Genomic DNA, 10618 nt, shown 5'->3' on the forward strand with positions numbered 1-10618 from the left:
TATATATATATATATATACCCATTTCAACTTATAACTTTAGAAAATAACAAAAAAAGACTTCTCCTCTTTTGTTTTGGCTGAAAAGCGGATTAGATCTTTACGCATATCCAATTATTTCCTTATTATCTCATTACAGTTTTTTTTTCCATTTTTTATTTGTTTTAATTTAGTCTAAATAGTTGAGTCAAAAAAGAAAATCATTTGCAGGATGTTTCATATGGATAAATCCATACCTATCAAATTATTCAGACAATCGATGGACTCCTCCTTTCTTGTTGCTTCATGTTCAAAATATTGATATAATGTTGAATATTATGTTAAGAACGACAGAAACTACAAATCAATCAATAGATTAAATTATTGAAAAACATTATAATAAAAAAGTAATACAATAAAGTGGTTTGAAACATCAGATCAAAGTCTCGCTCTAAAAATTAAGAACTCAGCGGGGCCTTATCCAGCTGAGTTCTAATCTAGTTCATATGATTATTACAGTATTAGAGAGATGAACCCAACCCGTGATAGGAGCCGTAAAAAAAAATGCTTATTAAACCGATCAAAAGAATACCCGTTACAGTACCTATCAGCCAAAGAGGAATCCTTCTAGTAGCATCAGTCATCTCCCTCATTCTTTTTCATCAAGTGGTCATGCTAAATACAAAAATAGTCATGGATAATTATGAGGATAGCATCCTTCCGAATGGGATAAGAGAATTCCTACTATTACTTTTTCTTAATGGAAAAAATAATTGGAAAATAAAACAACTAGTACAAAAATGAGTAATAAACCCCAGTACAGACTGATACGATTCAATTCAACATTTTGTTCATTCGGGTTTGATTGTGTTATAGCTGTATAATATGAATTAAGTTTATCTTTGGATGAACTGCATCCTAAAAAAGAAATAGTAGGTACAACCAGTCCATGAACAACCATCCATCGCACTGTAAAAATTGGATAAGTTCGATCAATGGTCATTGGGAACCTCTTAAAAAGAGTTACTAAATTATTGAGTTGCTCCAAAGAATCAAAATGACCAGTTATTAAAGGAATCCCTTGTCGTCTTTCTGTGAAATATTCATTTGGCCAAGAACTTCTAAAAACATTGTAAGCTAAACCCGTACTGACGAATAACCAACCCACAATGAATAGGAAATGTATAATAATGCTATGAATGACCCAATATCGAATACTAGTAATAATATCTGCAAAAGAACGTTCTCTTGTGTTTCCGAACATGCTGAGCTCCACAAATTCTTGTATGTTCAAAAAAAGGCGGGCCGATTCCATGAAAGATGGAATCAGTAAATCTAAAACTATTGATATTGGATCTTTGTGAGATCATCAATTTTGTACCAAAGGCGTTTTTACAGTAGCCCGAATCAGTATAGCTATCTTTCCTTTAGCACAACAACGAAGTTTCGATCATTACCGAAAGGAAATGTTGTTGGGCTATATTTTGTGTATTGGGGTAAACTTGTATGTTATTTATTTATTTATTTGAGTGAAGTTGTACTGTGGGAGGTGGAACCCCTAGGCGTGCGTCTCATGTAATTTTTTCTCTTTATATCTTTGGGGATCCACTTCCCCTCCCAACTTCGTAACTATTTCTTCCATCAATAGAATTGAAGTCGAATAATGCTCCTTCCCTGTATGTATATATATATATATATATATATATTGGTTGGAGCTTTGGGACCTGGTTGTTACTTTGTTTAAGCTTCTCTTTTGCTTTCCTTTAGTTCTTGGCCTTCTCAGGCTGTTAGTTTTCAAATGTCTTTGGCATAGTTACCGTTCCATTCCTTTATGGTCTCTATTTACACTGGTTGCTTTGTTCTCAGAATTTACTAGACTCTACTTTGCTTGGCTTTTGCTTTTGCTTTTGCTTTGACTAGCTTCGCTTATGATTCTATGGTCAATGAGATTACTGTCGATGAGCCCACCTTTGTGGGGAAGGGAAGGAGCGTTATTCGGCACCGATTCTATTGATGGAAGAAATAATTACAAAGTTGGGAGGTGAAGTGGATCCCCGAAGCTAGAAAGAGAAAATTACATGAGACGCACCCCTAGGGGTTCCACCACCCACAGTACAACTGCACTCAAAAAATAAATAAATAAATAAATTAAAACAAAAAAGTATACCCCAAAACACAAAATATAGCCCAAAATGAAAATAAATAAATAAATTACTTGCGCATTACATGAGACGCACCCCTATGGGTTCCACCACCCACAGTACAACTGCACTAAAAAAAAAATTAATTAATTAATTAAAACAAACAAGTATACCCCAAAACACAAAATATAACCCAAAATGAAAATAAATAAATAAATTACTTGCGCACTGAAGTTTATGAGCTGTTTGAATATATTTTCTGCAAGCAAAATACGTCGGCCATAACATATAAAAATGCAACTAACAATAACGATAAAGACGTAAGGATATAAACAATAACGATAAAGACGTAAGGATATAGAACAACAACTTGGTCATAATTATAATTAAATATGAGCTTAAGAAGCCTGACTTTATTCCTCATTTAATGATAAACACAAGAGGAAGGTCAACTTTACAGCAACCGGCCATTTCGTGTCAGCTGAATTTGGTTGTGATAATTATTATTCATTTCTAACTTTATTTCTTTGGTCAAATTAAGAATTCAATTGTACATGTCATAGAATTAATGTTATGTGGTCATGAGGAATCGATTGTAGTTTAGTCAAACAATTATATGAATATCCTGCGATAGATTAATTGCAATTATTTGGCCGTTGTTTGAGATGAAAATTTTGGGTGGGCGCTAATTTACAGTATGTTTGGAGCAGCTTGTGCGTTTCAGGATAAACAACTTATCTTTAATGGCAGCCCATGGATGGATCGCAGGGTTCGACCTGCGGCTTGCATTTAGTGTAAAAATGGAACCGCTTTTTTGGAAGCAGACAAAATGCGCGATCAAAACGGTATCGCGGCGTTTTTAAAAAAAACACTATCCACTATCGCACTTATAAGCTGTCCCAAGCGGGCCCTAAGATCAATTCAATTTTGAGGGGCTGGCGGCCATTAACTAAGAACAATATTACCTTTAATAGCATGTTGTGTAGATAAAGTGCCTCTCATTTTTTAAAGAGTAATAATGGCTTGGTGCATTTTTGATGAAAAGTTGGTTGCAAGTTGATTATATTCTTTTTAGTATATTCTTTTTTGCGTGGGGGATGCAACCAACCTTAGCCAATTAGTTGGGGGCATAGATTTTTAATGATGACATTATAAGTTAATATTAACAAAGATATTATTTATAAAAAAAGATAAAGCTGCATATGTTATGTCTAGCATAAACTTTTTTATTCAACTGATAATGTGATAATCAACTTTTTTTTATTTAAATTTCAGTTTGTCAACTAAATTTTCATTTCAAAACATTTTGTCCTTTTTAACTGAATGTTAATTTATTGCCTATTCATTAAATAGAAATATATTTCTAGTTGAAGTGTCATCAACAAATTATAAAGCATAAATCCCCAAGTTTTCTTGATAAGAGATATTTGAAATTCAAATTCGAGATCATTTGGGCCACGATTTTAGCAAATGTAGAGTCCAACTGACCTTCTCGACATAGGATGAACCCAATGATGTCAAAGTTGGTTAAATATGGGCCCGATCAAGTCCAAATCAAGTCAATACAGAGTAATTAGAGGCTTTGAATCTTCAATCAAATGATCAAATGAACTCCAAATGACATATTGATAGTAGAAATGAGCATCTCGACAAGAGGAATTCCATGAGCCTACGATCTCTCTATTTTGAGTTCACTAAGTACCCAAATCTTTAAAAAAACACATATATTCAAGGGAGATTAACATGGACCTTCCAATCAGGTGGTTTGGGATGTTACGTGCCAGAAGTCAAAAATGTCCCTTTCCAAAAGTCTATAGATAGCCCCCTCTCTTCACTTTGGAGGAGGCGAAGAAGAGAAGGAGAAGTCAAATCACATATCTTGTTCTTGGTAGGAAACTAGACTTGTAATCACCGACCACCATTAACCAACACTCTTCACCACCACCTACCGACGCCGACCAGCAGCAATCAGTGACCACTACTTGCAACTTTTGTAGCTAGTCTTTTTTAGCTAAATAATGATAAGATAATTTTTAGTGTAAAAATGTAACGATGTTCTCCCTTTTGTGTGACAAGAACTTACCTCTATACTTGCAAGCATATTGTGGATTACTTTTACTGGGCTAGGCCCTATAGCTTTTTCTTTTAGAGTCATTCCACATAAAATATAGTTGTCTACTCCCGCAAATTTATTTTTATATGTGAGTGTGTGCTACATCTTCGTGCAACCCTAAGATTTTAAATTAATACTTTATTTTTGTGAATTTTGCAACGCATAACAAGAATAAAATCTAAAACTTATATGAGTATATGATTGAAAATCTTACTTAATTTGAGAGTAACTAACATTAATCCCTTCCATATAATGACTTAGTACATATATAAGTATTCTATGAATTTTTGGCTAATTTGTTTGCTTCCATAGTTTTGGCTATTTGAAAAACTATATAACCACTCATAGGTCTTATATTTTTTCTAAAAAGCAAGTTAGATGATGGAATATAATACTTCTTACAAATATTGGAAGTGACTCCAAAATGCTTTCAATTTTGGCTATAAAATTTACCATTATTTTCTTCTGTCATTTATACTTTTTTTTTTTAAGATTTTTATTTGTAAAAGGTTTGAATTATTAACCAATCTAGTATATCATGGTGCGGAAATTTTCTCAGTAGTTCTTTAAATCATTTCGCACTTCATAAAAGGATTCCCCTTCAAACTTACAAAAAGATGTAATATCATTTCTATGCTACATAGTTTTTTATGGTGGAAAATATTTAGCAAGAAATAAAAAGATGTAATACCATTTCTATGCTGCATAGTTTTTTATGGTGGAAAATATTTAGCAAGAAATTTATGAGCCAAATTATCCCAAGTTCTGATAGATCTAGTTGCTAACAAATTTAACATATCTTAGCCTTATCCTTCAGTGAGAATCTAAGAAGTTTAAGTCTAATAAAATCATTCAAAACACCATTAAATTTAAATGTAGCACACAATTATAGAAAATTGATAAGATATAAATTTGGATCTTCAGTTGGTGCTCCCCCAAACTGATTATTTCATACCATTTGAATAATAACAGGATTAGGTTGAAATGAATTAGCCACTACAGTAGATTTTTGAATACTGCAATGAAGTTCATCTACTGTAGGGTTTGCATAATCTCTTAATGGTCAAAATTCTTGATTAATTTCAGCATTTTGATTATTTAAGTTTGCCCTTTCTTAAAATTTTTTATCCTTTTCTGTGTTTTTGATTTTTTTTATTTTTCTAATAGTTCTTTCTAATTCAGTCGTAGGGCACTAGTTCTTTAGAACCGAAATTACGCTTACATTACTACAAACTAAAATAAAATCACAAAAACGAGAACTTATATAAAAACAACACTACAATATTCCTATAATAAATCTAAAAGTTTAAATTAGACTTTCTAAAAAAAAAGAAAATGCTTTCCTAAAAAAATTTTTCAAAATATAACTAAATTGTTTTTATTTTATTCCCCAACAATGGCGCCAAACACTTGATCCCTACTTTTACGACAATACTATGAAATATGTGTGGTTATATTCTCATTTTTCTTTGTTTATACTTTTTTCATTACAACAACACCAAAAACTTGACTCTGAAGCAAATAAGAGTGCAATTATTTTTTTTAAATATTGGGACTCTAAGAAAGTATCATATCATTATCAAGTAATATAGGACTTTTTGATTAAGCTACAAATATCGAACCCACAGGAAGAATTACAATCTTTTAAGAAGAAATTAGATAACAAACTCTATTTTGAAAAATATTTTTACTCAAATTATAGATGTTATAATAGGAGTGAAAGTTTGATTCTTTTTGGTAATTATTGATACTTGAAAATAAAGTAAATAACTAACTAAATTTAATTAGATTTTTGTAAGATAAAAGTAATATAAATAAAATATCTATTTTTTTATCATGAATCAGTAACAAGTATAAAATTTATGTTACAAAAGTATCTAAATTGTGTTGTGCCAAATAGAAGCAATATTATTATTTACCCTTACTAGAGATGCTATAAAGGATATTGGCTAATTTAAAGTTTAAATAGACTTGAAGAAAGTATTTAAAAATTTCTAAATCATAGGTTATTTATTAATCAAACATGCTACACAACTAGATACATTGAGTCTCTCTAACATCTCGTATTAAGACCTAAAACAATAAACCAAATTGGGGGCTTTAGTCTATCTCTCTATACTGTAAATTCCTCTAACTCTACACCCTTCAAAGTTTATTATTCTATTTATTTGCACTCAACCATATGACTTACATTCTCATCCACACAATCTCATGTGATTCTTTGCTTTAGTTGACTGAGACAATATCATCTCAGATCTTACAAGTTCTTACAACAAATATTAACATATTAATTGGCCAAATCAAGAAGTAAATGAAGTACAAGGATTAAATCATCACAACTTATTCCAACATTAAAGATAAATACTTTACATAACTTCTATCAAACACTTAATTACTTATCATTTTAAGGAAAAAGATAAAGAAAACTACTCATAATTCATGAAGAAAACATAACAACACTTAAGTTTAAAAATAGAAATCATGTAGACACACAAGAAGTCTAAATTAAAACTAAATGTAGTCACAAAGATAAAAACTTATCTCAAATTCCTCTCTACCAAGCTTTTGAAGTTCCTTTGAATCTCTTCCTTTCTCTTACAATACTCTCTACTAACACAAATATAACTCCTCCATTTCTTCTATCTAAAAGTATCCTAATTATTCTATGATAGGGGCAGTAGAAAGAAGTCTCAAAGAGAGTGGGGCGGCGGCCTCTTCAATTCAATCCAAGTCCTCTTATAATTTTCCAAAAGGTAGTTTGGTGTCTCTTCAAAAATGTGTCCACATTCAATAAATATTCCAAGTGTTGCCTCCTTTCAATAGCCATTTGAATGTACTTTTATGCCCATTAACCACAAACTACATTTTCACCAAGAGTTAATTTAAATACCTCTTCAAAAAATCGTCCAAATTCAGTGAATTTTCAAATAACTACCTCTGGCGGATAAATGCGAGGTCTTCGGCTCTTAGGCATGGTGTTCTCTATTCTCCTTAAGCTTAAGCACCACCCCTTGGTGCTTAGGCGCCGCAGTTCAATCACACACTTTCTTTATTTTTGCTCCAAGTTTGATTCTTTTTCACTCCTTTCACCATTTTTCATCCATTTAAGTGTACCTGAAAGATAAAAACGCAAATACCTTCCATTAAAGCGCAATATCCTCAAAAATAGGTATAAAAATATTTACATAAACGCTATATATTTTAGGTGTATTAACAGGCTAGAACCTTTAATAATTTGGTCATTAGTTCAGAACCTGAGGCATGGTTGGTCTTAATAGAGAATGTGCAATGGGTAATCTGAAATTGAGAGGTTAGAATCAACTCAACACAAACATATTAAGTAGGAACTTAACTTTACATTAGCTAATGTTCTTTATGCACTAAGAAGAGAGTAAAGAATATGTATACTCCTACTTGTCATAAAACCTCATTTTTATCTTTAAGCATTTGATTCTTACATTGTTACATTGATTACAATCTCATTACAATCTCTTTGCAAGGGAATGATTTTTTATTACAATCGTACTCCTTTACACATCTGTATTTTAAAAAATTTGCATTTGCTTTTAGCTTTAGTTTAGAATTAGAAAACTTTAGTTTATAGCCTTTTACAGATAGTTTGATATTATTATACTACACTTTTTTTATAATCTGAGCAGAACTATTTCTAAGTTGCAATAGAAATTCACTTATTCCCTGTGTTAAGTACTGGGGTTTTTAAATAAAATTCTATATTACTTGAAACGATACGTATACTTGCATTGAACCTCTAGTGTGAATTTTATAAATTTTATAACATATTTATTTTGTACACTAGCCGCTAGTATAAATTTGGTTAATTTTCTTGCCATCTTTCAGAACTTAAATAATTGCATAATTTTGGGTCGGGCCACACTCCGAACTACATATACACAAACTAAAGTATACACTAGGTAATATTTACACAAACAAACAAGTCAAATACACAAGAAATTTAAAAACAACACACAAAAACACTTTTGTATTTTTCTTTTTGAATATGTAAGCACACAATTTAACAAAAAAAAAAATTAACACTACAATATTCCAAGTCTAAGCTTAAAAGATTTGACTAAAATTCTCCTAAGTTAAATACACCATCGTTCCCTAGTAAAGATGCTAAAATCTTGATACCTTTTTCGGGTGCAACTACACTCTGGGGTCTCACGCAAGTGCACGTGTGATATCAGTAATATCAAATTTTTGAGTTTCAAATGTTGATCCCATACAGAATGATGGAATTAAACTTAGGACAAGTTCTAACCTTTTGATTTCATTCTCAGTCTTAAACTTATATTGGACTAAAAGTCCTACAAACTAATCCTATAGTATATAAGGAAAATGTAAAGTTAAAATCCTACAAAAATCCTACTGAACTAGATGTTGAATTGATGAATATTAAGGTCTAAGCTAACCTCCCTTGTAATGATGTAAGTGGAGTTCATAAAATGTAAAGTGCAAATCATAAATGTGACTAACGGCAAATAGGAGCAACTCCCTTGTTCACCCTCACTTGAGTTCATAAAGTAGATTAATTAAAATGACTTTAATTCCTTAATCCCATCTTTAACCCTTCAAAGAATATTTCTCTAACATTTGCATCTTCCTACGAAACATATCAACCTATATCCCATTGTTCAACGTTACAAACCTAGTTAATTTCATCATAGCTCTCTCGAGTCATTATGGTTCACAGCACAATTTAACATTTCACTTAGCTGGAATGAAAAGTAAACAAAGATTTGAAGGTTAATCATCACATTAAGTAATTAAAAGCAATTTCACAGCACTTAACAGTCGTCCTACACGTTCTACTCAATCATACGTTCTACTCAATCATCACAACGTAAGGTAAAGAGTACTACTTAGAAAGAATGAAAGAAACCACACACCAAATTATTGGAACAAGGGAATTTCACTATCCAAATGTTTACAATAGAAGTAACATAAGAATAACATAAGAAACATATATTCCTCTCCTTTACAATGACTTAAAGGTCCTACAAAAACGCTCCTCCTGACTCCTGGTTGCTTCTTTTGAAGGATCTCCATATCCTTTGCTCTAAATGAAGAGGAGGGAAGGGATTCTATAGCAGGCTATCAACTCACATCAATCTCCCTAAATTCACCAATCCTAAAACTAACAGCATTGTCAGCACAATTTTTTGTTGGAGGAGTTGCCCGTAAGAAGTTATCAGTCACCGAAATCAAAATCTCATCCCCCGCTTTGGAAGGACGACGTTTTAATTTACATATATATTTAGTTTAGAAAAATATGAAATCAAACTAGACCCCATGTTTTTCATAGTTTAAATGAAAGAGCGTTGTACCTCAAATCTTGTATCTATCCCAAAGGATAAAAACAAGACTTGAGTATGAGACTCGATCAAATAAACTAAGGAATATATGACATCCGTTTGATCTGCGAAACCTTTATATTTGCAGACAAGTTCTCCTATTTAATATAAAGAATTAAATAGGGTTTATATTATACTGGGTTCGGACATGCTTTCTATAAGGGTAAGTCAGTATAGTTAATTACATCTTAAATGACTAAAGTTACCTAAGAAGACTCTCGATAAAAATCAGGAAATATTATCTTCAAGGAATTTCAAAGGGTAAGACTTTTCAATGATATCAGACGTAGCGGTGTGAAAGGGGATTGGTTCAAATTTGGAACATTTTGTTGTAGAGTCCAATGAAGCAAGAACTAGAGGATGTCATAAATCGAGAGGAGAACCCTGGTGACTTCTCAAGCTATCCTAATGTTTGGCTTCATTAATGAGGAGAAATATTTAACCGTTTCATCCTGCCAATTTTATTAGTTAGGGCTTACATTTGTGTGAAACTATCAAAAAAACTATCAAACAAATAGCTTGGAAGATGTGACGATTTAAGTCGTGACAAACGATAACCTCAGAATCTTAAGACGATTTAGGGCTTATGTTGTATAGCAGAGTTGTAGAAAGAATTAAAGATAAGTTGAGGATTTACGTTACATAAGCAAGCAACCTCAAAGTCCTATGGCTTTGTTATTTAAGTTTAAGGAAGAAAAATTGGTTTAGTTGGGGAAGATAGGTTTTGTTGTTGAAGATGGTTGTGTTGCCCACCATGCTAGCTCCAAGCTCATTGTCGTGACAAGTTTGAGTTTTCTAGTGTGCCAAGTTATGATGTCAAATCAGGTGGCCCTATGGTTGTAGTTCTTTAAATTTTATGGGGGCATGTTAAAGTTGATTAGAGCGACATCGGTTAGGATCCTATAGTTCCCTCGTTTTGGCACCACTATTTTCTATTGGATTCACTTAGTCCAAATGAACTAACTAAACTCAACTTAATGAGTTCCATAATTTCATTTAGACCATGGGAAGC

The sequence above is a fragment of the Phalaenopsis equestris genome, unplaced genomic scaffold, assembly GCF_001263595.1.
Source record: "Phalaenopsis equestris unplaced genomic scaffold, ASM126359v1 Scaffold000418, whole genome shotgun sequence".
NCBI lineage: Eukaryota > Viridiplantae > Streptophyta > Magnoliopsida > Asparagales > Orchidaceae > Phalaenopsis > Phalaenopsis equestris.